This window comes from Phyllostomus discolor, chromosome 10 (genome assembly GCF_004126475.2).
Source record: "Phyllostomus discolor isolate MPI-MPIP mPhyDis1 chromosome 10, mPhyDis1.pri.v3, whole genome shotgun sequence".
NCBI classification, from domain to species: domain Eukaryota; kingdom Metazoa; phylum Chordata; class Mammalia; order Chiroptera; family Phyllostomidae; genus Phyllostomus; species Phyllostomus discolor.
This window is the reverse complement of record NC_040912.2, coordinates 91,908,876-91,921,549: the sequence shown is the minus strand read 5'-3', so window position 1 is coordinate 91,921,549 and position 12,674 is coordinate 91,908,876.

Below are 12,674 nucleotides of genomic sequence, written 5' to 3'. Positions count from 1 at the left end.
TGCCCCCACCCCCCAAGAGAGCAGATGTCAGGCCTTTCCCAGCCAACTTTCAGCCACCTCCACACCCTATCTGAGCCCTGTCCTCACTGCACCGTCCATGTCTAATTCCACCTGGTGACCGCAGGTGACTCCATTCACTCCTGGTGGCACCACATCAGGAAAAGCCAAGAGTAGGAGGGCCTGTCTCTGGGGAAAGGACTTTGATGACCAATAGCCTGGTCCTGAGTCCAAAGGCGCTGGCATTTTTGCAGGTACACCACTCCCCTCCCCCTCCAAGCCGACACTACTGTTCACACCCCCCCACCCCTGGCCCCACCTTATGAATCAACACACTCCCATGGATGGCAGCAGACCAGAACTGGAGAAAGAGCCACAGATTCAGAGCAAAGACCAGGAATTTAGTGAAAGCAAAGGGTCCTGGTCCAAGATGGAGAAGAGAAGGTACAGGGGCCCAGGACCCGAGGGTGGGCCCTTCAGAACTTCCCAGAGTCTGGGGTGGGATTTGGAAAGTTCTCTGCAGTTCCAGACACCCGGCCTCTGGGCTGCAGGACACACGGGGTCCCTGGAGAACGGAAAGCATGCAGGGCCCTGTATGTCAGACCTCCAAGGGGCAGGTGTGCTCACCTTGCCCAGGGCTTCTGACCCCCCGTGTTTGGGCGTTATCCAGGGGACTCTGGGAAAGGTGCATTTCTCAGCGGGTTTGGTTCACATGTCAGTACTGTCAGAACATAAGCAGCCCCGCGCCCTCACCTGCCGGTGATTCCAAGTCGCTCAGTCTGGACCTGGGTCTCTGGGTCGGTCTTCCCAGTCCAGCCCCTCGTCCTGCTGGGAGTGGGGGGAGCTCAGGGGCTCAGCTGCCCACACACCCTGGCAGCTTAGGTTGGGAGCAGTGTCTAGGGGCAGAGTTAGGGCAAGGGTGTGAAGACCAGGTTCACGTCCTTGGCTGCCTCGTCCAGCAAGACCCTGTGTGGACACCTGGGAGCAGAGTGCAGTGTTTTGGGCAGTTCAGCCTGGGGCCCACACCACTGTCCCTTTGTCTCCTGTTCTCAGGGCAGACTTGTTGCCTTGTCCTCAGAAATCTCTTGCCTGTGCGAATACGCACGTGGGGAGAGTGTGCTGCCCTCTAAAGGGAGGTTTGGTCCCTGCAGGAGAGCGAGCCAACCCCCTCCCTCCTTGGGAGGGGAACCTGTGGGACAGGGTTGGTCCTGTGGGCATCTGGGCTGGGGGATCTGGGCCATAACCTGCTCTGTGTGGAACTCAGGGCGTCCTGAATGTCTCCCTCTGGGTCCCGAGCCCCTTCCCACTGCCCTTTGGCCCAGAGCCACTCACTCAGGGAGCCTCCTGCCCACACTGCATTCCTCCCCATGCTCACTGCCCTCCTCCCCTGGGGGCTCACCTTTGCTGCAGGGAGGCAACAGTCCAAGAAGCCCCAGACCAACTGCTGTCCTCTGGTTTGTGTGCAGCAGGCTGTTCCTCCTGGTACCAGGGGAAGTGTCCTGCCTCTCAGATCTCAGAGAGCAGGAAGCCCAGGGGTGGGGTGGGGGTGGGGCCCGGGGTGACAACTTAAAGAGACAGGAACACGCCTAACTGAGGGAGTGGGGATGCTGAGTTCCCACTGGGAAATTACGCTGTGGTCCATGGTGGTGTTCTCTGAAGGTCCCTGTGACACCAACAGCTTGTCCCCCCAGGGGCAGTAACCTCAGGGGACAAGAGCATGTAAGGTTCTGAGGCCTGTATTCACTTCTGGCCTTGACCACGAGTCTTAACTGCTTTGCTTGCTAGGCATTTTCCTATAAAATGCCCTCTCCAGAGCCTCCTTCCTTGGGCCAGTGCCACAAAGGCGACCCTGTCTGCCAGGAGCGCCCTGGGCAGGGTCTCTGGATTCTCAGTAGAAAGAAAGGCTTTTCCGAACGTCCAGCACAGAGCCGCAGGGAGGGGAGGAGCACTCCCACCCAGGGCCGCCCCAGCCCCTCTGCAGGTGTCTGCCGCCAGGGGGCCAGGAGACCTGAGGAAGGTGAGGAAGCAGACAGGTTTGGTGTAGAGGGAGGAGGCTGCCCCAGGGTTATGGAGGTTAGGGGCCTGGGCCTGGGCAGGTCAGGGACAACATGTGACAGGGCCAGACTCACTGAGAGTCCCTGGAGGTGACATTGCCCATAGATGGTGAGGGCTTTACCTTCATCTGAAGCTCATGGGCTGGGGTCTGATTTCGGCCCATTATTGCCAGGTCATCAATGATAATGAAGATTACCCAACACCCACTGAACCCTCCTACTGTCCCCCCCACTCCCCCCAGCTCTACTGAGATGTGATTGACATGTAACGTTGTGGAAGTTTAAAATACAGAGTGTGCTGGTTTGAGCATTTACCTGTCGGCAAAGACGATCACCACCATAGTGATCGTTGGGGTGCTACCCAACAGGAATCGCTTCCCATGATTCCTGTTTCTGTTCTGTGGTGACAACACTGAAGATCTGCTCTCTTAGCAACTTCCAGGGACAGAACACAGTGTCATTGACTCCAGTCACCGTGCGGTGCATTTCATCCCCAGAACTAACTCATCGCTAAGTGTCCGTTGTGCAGTCTGACCACTGTCCCCCATTCCCCACCTGCCTGCCCCTGCTAGCAGCCAGACTGCTCTCGTCTCTGAGAGTTTGGGTTTTTAAATCCCGCATTGATAGTGACACCAAACAGTGTTTATTACCGTGTCTGAGTAACTTCACTTAGCAAATGCCCTCCAGGTCCGTCTGCAAGTGGAAAGATGTCCTTCCGATTCTCATGGCTGACCCACACACACACACACCCGGGTGGGCAAAAGTAGGTTTACTTATTTGTGAGTACACAAAACAGAGGTTAATCCTGTATCATTATTCATTAAATACTGTTTTTGTGCTCATCACCCTAAACCCACTTCTGCCCCCTCCTGCACACTGCGTCCATTATACCTCTCACATGACCTTTGTCCATGGGTCCCTACACAGGACCTTAGCTGGCTCCCACACCTCAGCTGCTGTGAGTAACGCTGCAGTGAGCAGGGAGGTGCCGAGGCCTCTGTGGGGTCCTGTGCTCGTTCCCTGTGGATGGCGTCCTTGTGGACCAGGTGGCGGTGCCGTTCTCAGTTGTTTGGTGACTCTCCGTGCAGTTTTCTGGAGTGGCTGTCCCCCTTCTCATTCCCACCGACAGTGTGCAAGGGTTCCCTTCCCCCCACGTCCTCACCAACACTTGTTATTTCTTGTGTTTTTCACAATAGGCGTTCTAACAGGAGTGAGGTGCTGTCTCCTTGTGGTTTTGATTCTCATTTCCCTGATAATCAGTGATGTTGGGCACCACGTTATGTTGACCATTTACATGTCTTTTTTGAAAAGATGTCTATTCAGTCTGTCTGCCCATTTTTATAAAAGGGATTGTTTGGTTTTTGCCAATGAGATATAAGGGTTCCCCATATATTTTGCATGTTAATCCCGGATCAGATGCATGACTGGCCAATGCTTTCTGCCGTTCTGTAGATTGCCTTTTCATTGTGTGGGTGGCTTCCTTTGCTCTGCAGAAGCTTATTAATTTGATGTTGTCCCACTTACTTATTTTTGCTTCTGTTTCCTTGCTTTTCAGGTCAGATCCACACAAAAATGACCAAGACTGATGTCAAGGAGTTTACATCCTTTGTTCTCTCTTAGGAGGTTTATAGTTTCAGGTCGTATGTTGAGCTCTTAGTTCACTGGAGTTGATTTTTGTGTATGGTGTCAGACTGGAGTCCAGCTTCCTTCTTTTTCACGTGGTTGTCCCGTTTCACAGCACCGTTCATCAAAGAGACTCTCCTTTTCCCATTGTATGTTCTCGACTCATTTGTTGTAAATTAATTGACCATTGATTTCTAGGTGTCTGTTTTTGTGACAATACCATACTTTTTCATTAGTATAAGTTTGTAATATAGTTTGAAACCAGGATACGTGATACCTCCAGCTTTCCTATTCTGTCTTAAGACTGCTTGGGCTATTCAGCATCTTCTGAGTTTCTATAAAAATTTTAGGATTTTTTTCTATTTCTGTGGAAAATGACATTGGAATTTTGGCAGGAATTGTGTTGAATCTGTAGATTGTTCTGAGTCATGTGGACATTTGAAAAATATTAATTCTTCCAATCCATAAGCACAAAATAGCTTTCCATTTATTGTGTCTTCTCCAATTTCTTTTAGCAATATCTAATAGTTTTCAATATACAGATCTTTCAGCTCCTCTTTCAACTTAAATTTCCTCCTTGGTATTTTATTCTTTACGATATTATTATACGTAGGATTATTTTCTTAATTTCTCTTTCTGATAAGTCATTATTAGTGTATGAAAATGCAACTGAATTTTTTGTATTTGTATGCTGATTTTGAGAAATACTAAGCAAATTCTGTGTCCTGCAAATTTTTTTTTTGGTGGATTCATTAGGATTTTCTCTATATAACATTTAGAGAACATTTCATTAGGATTTTCATTAGGATTCATTAGGATTTTCTCTATATAACATCATTTCAATTGCAAATAGAGACCATTTTACTTTTTTGTCTTTGATTTGGATGTCTTTTATTTTTCTCATGCCTAATTGCTCTGACCAGGACTTCCAGTAGAATATCGAATAAAAGTGGCGAGAGTGAGCATCCTTGTATTGTTCCTGAACTTGGAGGAAAAGCTTTCAGCTTTTTACTTTCAATGATCTTAGCTGTGGGCTTCTCACATATGGGCTTTGTTATGTGGAGGTACATTTCCTTTGTGCCCAGTGTGTTAAGAGTTTTTATTATGAAAGGCTGTTAGATTTTGTCCAATGCTTTTTCTTTATTTATTGAGGTGATGAAATAACGTTTATCTCTTACATTGTGAATGTGATGCATCCCTTGGACTGACTGAGGGATGCCGACCCCTTCTTGTCCGGAACAGTGTCTTTTCTGCCTGATGGCCCTGGTCAGACCCTCCTGTGCAGAGTGGGAATGAAGTGGCAGGAGCAGGCCTCTCTGTCTTATATCTGACCTTCCGGGAGAGCTTTCCCTCCGTCATCACTGAGTAGCTACCAGCTGTGGGATTCTTACAGATGCCTTTTAGTAGATGATGGGAGTTTCTCTCTCTTCCTAGATTATTGCGTGTTTTTATTTTGAAAGGGTGCTCAGTTTTGTCAAGTACTTTTCTAAATCTAGAAAGATCATCATGCATTTTTCTTCTCTATTCTGTTGGTATGGTTTACTACACTGATTGATTTCTGAATGTGAACCTGGTATTGCATTCTTGGGATAGATTCTACTTGGTCATGGTGTGTATGCTTTTTTATATATTGCTGGATTCTTCTTTTTGGTATTTTGTGAAGGATTTTTCCATCTACAATCATAGGGGATATGTTATCTGTAGTTATATATCATCAGAGAAGCAATCCGGACCTGGGTTTTTCTTGGTAGGTAATATTTTTTATTAGTAATTTAATCTTTTTATGTATTATAGGTCTATTTAGATGTTCTATTTTTTCTTTGAGTCAATTATGGTAGATTATGAATTCTTCCATTTCATCTGTGCTACTTAATTTGAGGGTCATAAAATTGTTTATGGTATTTCTTTATAATTGTTATATTTTGATAAACTCAGTAATAATATCCCCCCTTTTATTCCTGATTTAGTAATTCTCTATCTGTTTTTAGTCATAGTAGCTGAAGATCTGTCAATTTGTTGATATTTCCAAAGGACCCAGCTTTGGTTCTGCTGGTTTTCTGTAGTGTTTTTCTATTCTCTAGTCCATTAGTTTCCATGCTACTCTTTACTATATTGTTCTTGTGACTGTTTTAGGTATAGACTGCTGCCTCAATCACTCTTTAATGTGGAATAGTAGGTTATTGGTTTGAGGTCATTGTTCTCTATTCAGTGTAGCTCCATATGAATTTCCATCTACAAATTTTCCTCTAAATGTTGTTTTAGCTGCCCCTCATAGGGTTTGCTATGTTGCTCGAGGCCTGGTGCAGAGGATGGCAGCCTCTGGTCTCTCACCTCGCCCCTCCCAGCAGCGACCCTCCATCCTACCTGGGAGCTGGAGCGTGGGCAGCCAGGGTCCCCTCATTCTTAGCCTGCTGGGCCTGGGCTGGAGCCTGTGATCTATGAGTAGAGCAGCAGAGAGCTGCTGGCTGCACTCACTGGACTTGTCCTGCAGCTCAGATTGGGAGGGGTGACAAATGCTGCCCCCTACCCCCATTTGTGAAACACCAATCTCTACGGGAACTCAGGGGAGAGGGGCCCCGTCTGATCGGCCACATGTGCCTAGAATGGGGTTTCCTTCCAGCGGAGCTGAAGGTGCGCTGGGGAGGGGAGAAGAAAGTCATGGCTCAGGTACCACACGGACTCCCACTCCTCTCACTAAGGTTCAGTAGATTTTTAAAAAATAACAATTTTTCATTAACTGTGTAAATTTAGGGCAACTTTTAGAGACTTTAACTGAAAAAGTTCCCCAGCTGTGGTTGTCCCACTGGTAAGGAGTGTGCAGGGTGCTTCACGTGCCAGCTGGCAGAGGAAGCCCCGTCAGTGGTTTCAGACTAAACGTGGCAGTGAGCAGGCTCCCTCCCTGTCCTTCCTGGTGAGTGCAGGGATTTGGTGTCGCTTGGCTTCCCCTTCTAGTTGTGCTGTCTTGGCATTGAATGAAATATTGGGAAGTGGGGACCTTGGGGACAGCTGCCATTGTCCTCCAGGTTGCCATCCTCATCTGGAGCCCTTGGTTTTCCACCTGATGCAGATGTTGCACCTGCAGAGGATCGGAGATGTGCTGGTGTCTCCTTGTGTTTCCACAGAGTCTTCTGTGACTGTGCACAGCTAGGACACCAGTCCTCTGTTCTGATTTTCAAGTGATGCTGCTTCACGACCATCAACATTAGAAAACAGAGAGGCTGCTCAGCTGCTCACTCACCACTCAGCTCTGAGAGCTTCGTTGTTGGAGGCTGAAGGTCAGCCACATCCGGGAGCACCTGCTGCAATGTGGGGCAGAGGACACATTGTCGGGCTCCTGTAAGACTCCAAGTGCTCGGGGTCCTGCCAGCTCTGCACGAGGACCCAGTGTGGGTGGGAGATTCCCAGGAAAACTTCCACGGTCCATCCTCAGGGGGCTGCAGCCTGGGAGGCTCCAGGTGGGTTCTGAGTACAGGTCAGTGTGGTGTCCACAGGGAGGGCTCTTTTTGGCCCACTCTGTCTTCTCTCACTTGTCTGAACACACAGCACAGGTACAAATAAGGGATGTGGGCTCTGTCACCTAGCTCTCTAGCCTGTGCTGTGACCACAGTTCTAAGTTACAAGTCAAACAGCATCAGGAGGAGGTGAGGCAGGAAAGGGCTGCGGCTGAGGCAGGACGGACGCTTTTCTGTGCACAAGTGAATTCACAAGAAACCACCCTGTAGCTTGTTTCTCTGAAATAGAGGGGATTAGGAGAAAGAAAAACAACTTTTTGTGCTATGTGCTGAGATATACATTAAAATTGTCCCTTTGTTCCTGATACACTTCTATTTATAGCATTTATCATCAGTGATAAAGCACTTAAGAAATTCTCTTTGGCCCTGGCTGGGTAGCTCAGCTGTTCAGAGCATCACCAAGATACGCCGAGGTTGAGGGTGTGATCCCAGGTCAGGGCACATGCAGGACTCAACCAGTGATGTACCAGGAAGTGGAACAACAGGACGATGTTTCTCCCCTGCTCAAATCAATACATAAAAATACAGGAAAATAACATCTGTTTATGGTAGGCTGGGATTGAAGGAACAGAAGATGTCAAAATAAATGAAAAGAAATGTAGATAACATCAGAAATTGTGCAAGCCAAACTGAAAATCCCAGAAAGAGGGCAAGTCCCTGATGCTATCAGATGGATCAGGCCACCTCTGAATTCTCCCCTGGTGCCTGTTCTAAGCAGCCTCTCCCTCTGCCCCTGGTATGTTGGGATGGTGAAGATTCAGGGCGGGTCCACACAGACGTGTGGGTTCTGGTGGGAGAGGATGGACCAGCCTTGGCTGATGAGAGCAGAAGGGGCCTGAGGCTGGGGTGAAAGTGACAAGAACCAGGGGAAGCCCACCTGCATCCCTGCTTCCTGCTTTCTTGGCAGCTGGTGCCAAGTGGTGAATGGACAGTGACTGACACCTGTCACTGTCTGTGACTCTCCCTCCCTCTGATGACCCCTGGACTCAAAACATGGGAGAAGGGAGCCCATAGTGATACTGCTCCCTCACTCCAGAGCCCTGAGGCCAAGGGTCCCAGGACCAGTCCATCCACGTGGGCTTCCTTGGAGGACCCTGTTTGTTGTCTCAGGTTTGTCACTACAACAAACCACCGTCTGAGAAGAAGTGAGGGTGTGGGGCCAGGACTCAGGATTCGTACCCCTGGGAGGGTCTGGGCCCTTGTCCTCATGGGGCAGGGACCAGACATTGTCATGTGATGTCACTCCCTGGGAGGCATGGGGCTTAGTGATCTGACACCCCCTGTCTTCCTTCTGTAAAGACACCTGGGCTCAGAGGGGCATGGTTGTGCCCAAAGCCTCAGATCCTGAGAGTGGCTGGTCAGAGCCACTCACCTCTCCTGACTGCAGTTCACGGGTTAATGGCAGACACCTGCGCCGATGTGCTCATAGGACAGGTGGCTCTGAAGCCCAGGGAACAAAGCAGTGTCACTGGGCTAAGGGAAGGGGACACATTGTCAGACACTTTGGTCATCCTGTGCTGTCAGCCAAGGCTGGTGTCTCCTGTGTGTTTCAATGCATAAAAGCTCGTGTTGTCTTATTTTTTAAGGGAAAATTCCCTCCTCTATGTTTTAGATAAAAACTCTTTATTGACCTATAAAATTAAGCTTATTGGGGTAACATTGTTTGATAACATTATAGAGATTTCCAGTGTACGATTCTCTGACACATCATGTGTGTATTGCACTGTGTGCCCGCCACCACAGTCAGGTCTCCTTCTGTCTCCACACATTTGACCTCCTTTACCCTTTACACTCCCCTGCGTCCCCTGGTGAGCACCCCGCTGTGGTCTATGTATGGGATTTTGTCTGACTCCTTCCAGCCAGTGGGCCTGGAGCTGCTGTCACCCAGAGGGGGTCTTAGGACCTACTGAGCCCACAGCAGCCTGGCTGGCAGCCTGTCCACTGAAGTCCAGTGAAGGGTTCAAGAACCACTCACTTCCTCTGTGTCTTTCAAGACAAAACAGTTTGGTTTTGTGTTCGTGATGTATAAACTGAGGACAACAAAGACCTTCCTGTGTAAGGGGCCTGAGATCAGAAAGCAAAAGAGTAAAGAGGATGTGGTGGGAGAAGCTTGGGAAGTGAGCACAGGGTCAGGCAGAGTTCAAGGCCTTTCTGAGAAAGCCAGCAGTTCTGGGTCCCGGCCCCCATGGCCTCCTGGACCAGACATGTGGGTGCTGCTGGGAGGGACACCCTTGAGTGACTGCACACTCACACAGAGAGGGGGTCCCTGGTTGTGCTGAGGAAGGAACAGGAGGAGTCAGGAGAGATGTGGAGGAAAGGAGGAAAGTGTCCTATGAGATTCTGAGGCGGCTGAAACTCTGTCCCTGTCCTGCTTCTTGTGTCCCTGAAAGCTGCAAAAACTTCTGGTCCCACAAGCCTACGAGTGCTGCATAAAAAGGTCGGCCAAGCCACACTCATTCTGAAGGATCCTTGGAGGGTCACTCCTGGTTGGTGCCCAGCTTCTTGGGGCAGGTGGCAGTCCTGGGAAGTCCTTGGCTGGAGGCTGCATCGATTGTATGCCTTGCCTTCACACTTGACAAGGAGAACCCAGGCTGCACCCCCCACAGTGAGCTCAGACACCCCTCAGCTCAGCACTCCAGTTCATCACTTACAAGCTCTTCCTTCCTTCTGGCAGCAGACATGACTCCATGACTCTCCCTGACTCTGGAACACCACCCCCTGTCCTCTGGGGCCCAACGACAGGGTCCTCACCTTGATCTGAGATCTGGTGTTTAACATTCCAGTGCCCAGCACAGTCCCTCCGAGCCCACCTCTGCCTTTGCTCCCATGTGCTTCTGAGTTCTGCCCCCTGACCCCGCTACCCAGCCTGTCCATCCCCCAGCCCACAGCCACAGTCACAGGGCAAATATGGTTTTTACACTAGTGCTTACTTCCTGGTTCTGACTCCAACCCAATGAAGGAAATACTCCATTTTATTTATTTTATTTTTATCCCTGCTCCCTTCATTGAGTTTATTGGCGGTGACCTTGGGAAACACAACAATGCAGGTATCAGGTGTGTAATCCCACATCTCACCATCTGCATCCTGTATTGTGTGTTGACCACCCACGTCAGGTGTCTGCCCGTCACCATTTAATGCCCTGTGCTCTCCTCCACCAGCCCCAACCTCCCCTGGGCAATTACCACTCTGTGTCTGTTCATGAGTTTTTCCTTTCTTTTTCCTTCAGTCCCTCCACCCAAACCCCCACCCAGCTTTCCCATGACCTCCCACCTCTGTCAGTGTGCTCTCTAGTAAGTACCTCATTTTCCCATTGGCAGTGGGAGCTGCAGAGAGGTTCACTTACCCACCCCTGTGAAAGCCCTGCCTGATCCCCAGAGCCTGTGAATGTTACCTCATTGCTAAAGGGTCTTTGCAGATGAGGTTCATTCATGATGGGGTGACAGGGAAGATTGTCCTTGACTCTCCAAGTGGGTCCCACACGGAACCCCAAAGGCCCTGAGAGGAGGAGGCAGGACGATCTAAGGAGGAAGAAGCCATGTGATGAGGGCAGCCCAGACTGCAGTGATGCGGTAACAAGCCAAGGAGCTCTGGCAGCTTCTAGAAGGGGGAGAGGTGAGAGGGATTCTCCCCTGGAGCCTCCAGAGAGACCAATCCTGATGACACCTTCACTTTGTCTCCGTAAGACTAATTTGAAGGTCCTGGCCTCCAGAGCTGTAATAAATTTGTGTTCTCCTAGGCCCCTAGGTTGTCGGTACTTTGTGATGCAGCAACAGGACACCCACATACCAAGGCTGACTATTCATTTGTGGAGGAGTCAGGACAGTGTGAGGGACCGTTCCTTTCACCTCCTGTTGTTATTTCCATGATGCTGTAGTAGGTTTGAGCTTTGAATTCATTGAGATCACAGCAGCAGAAAAAGTCCTGAACTCCACAAGAAGCTCAAACCCTGATAAAACATGAAGAAATGGTTCTTAATAACCCCAAACTTTGAAAAGTTCATATACCTCCACTTGTGTGTGCATATGATGTCAAGAATAAACAGAAAAAGAATAAAGGTAACTGTAGAAAAGGATGCTGTGGCTTTCTCCAAAATTCATGTCCTTGCTTCTGACAGTGTAGAAGGAGCAGCATCTGGGGAATGGGAGGAGCATCTTCAGGAGTTGCAGGTGGGGACCAGCAGCAGGGGGACAGGTGGCTCAGGGCAGAGCTGGAAGTGGACAGGAGCTCCTCGTGATGAGGAGCCTGGCACATGAACAGTGAGGAGAGAGGTGAGACAACCCTCCTTCTGTCACAGTCTCCTAGAAGGAGAACCCCCTGTGTCAGTGTCAGGGTGGGGCTGCCATATTCCAGAAGCTCCTCTGAGACCAATGGTGTCAATGCTGTTCCCATCTGAGACCCGTGTCCCATCCCTGCAGCATCTGTGGGTTCTCTCAACCTCTTCCCTCTTCCCTTTGGGGAACTGAACTGTGCACCTGAGCGTCATGCCTGCAGAAGCAAGAAGTTCACCAGGAAAACACACAAGGCAGCTTCTGGCAGGACAGGGTTCACTCAAGGACTGTGCAGAGTGACCCTGAGACTGGGCCACTGGGGGCAGTTTGAGCAGGAGATGAGGTCCTGGATGTGCTGCTGAGTAACACCTGTGCAGCAGGGTCAGGGTCAGCCCCCTGGGGAGTGACCTGTGGGGCTGTTGAGGGCCCTGTGCTGAGAGGGGCCCCTCACGTGGGTCAGGGCTCTGTCAACAATGGAATCCTGAAATCTTGTGATGTTTAAAAAATGGGCTTGGCATTTGTTGTGTGTGAGCCAGACCCTGTGAATTCCAAAGCTGGCTCTGCTGTGTGGCACTATTGGAACCAGGAAACTGTTACCTGGCCCTTCACGGTGACCGAGTCATTAGCACCAATAATTGGTCCAATGATGCGGACCAATGACAAGTCATGAACACATTTCCAAATCTTGCTGCTTCCCTCCATGGGTAGCCACCCCATTGTCCCCTACTTCCTGCCACATTGGGTCCTCTTAGTACCTACCTGAAAGCTTAAGAATTGACTGATCAAATTTCTCTATCTGTTGGACCAAAATGTATAATAAAAATCAATATTTAATGGTGATGCAGCAGATAACTGGAACATCGTGTCCACCGTGAGAGTATTGACAGCCCGCCTCTCACTGGACAGCAGTTCCAGAGCCTGTGGCATCCGTCTGCTGGCTGAGTCTCACACAGGTGCCTCCTTCTGGCCTGGGGTGGGGGAGGCAGAAAGGTTGGGAGGCAAATTGGGTCTTCTCCCTGGGAGCATCTGTGCTTGTCAGACCTTGGGCATGTTCAAGCTGGCAAAGACCATATGAAAAACCAGAGGGGCTGTGTGGTCACAGAGACTTTTCCCCAACCCCCCCTCCTCTGTTCCCTGTGGCTCTCAATGGTGTAGACCCCTTCAGACCCCTGCACCTGAGTCCTGCAGTTTCTGAATGAGGAACTGAGACCCTCCTGAA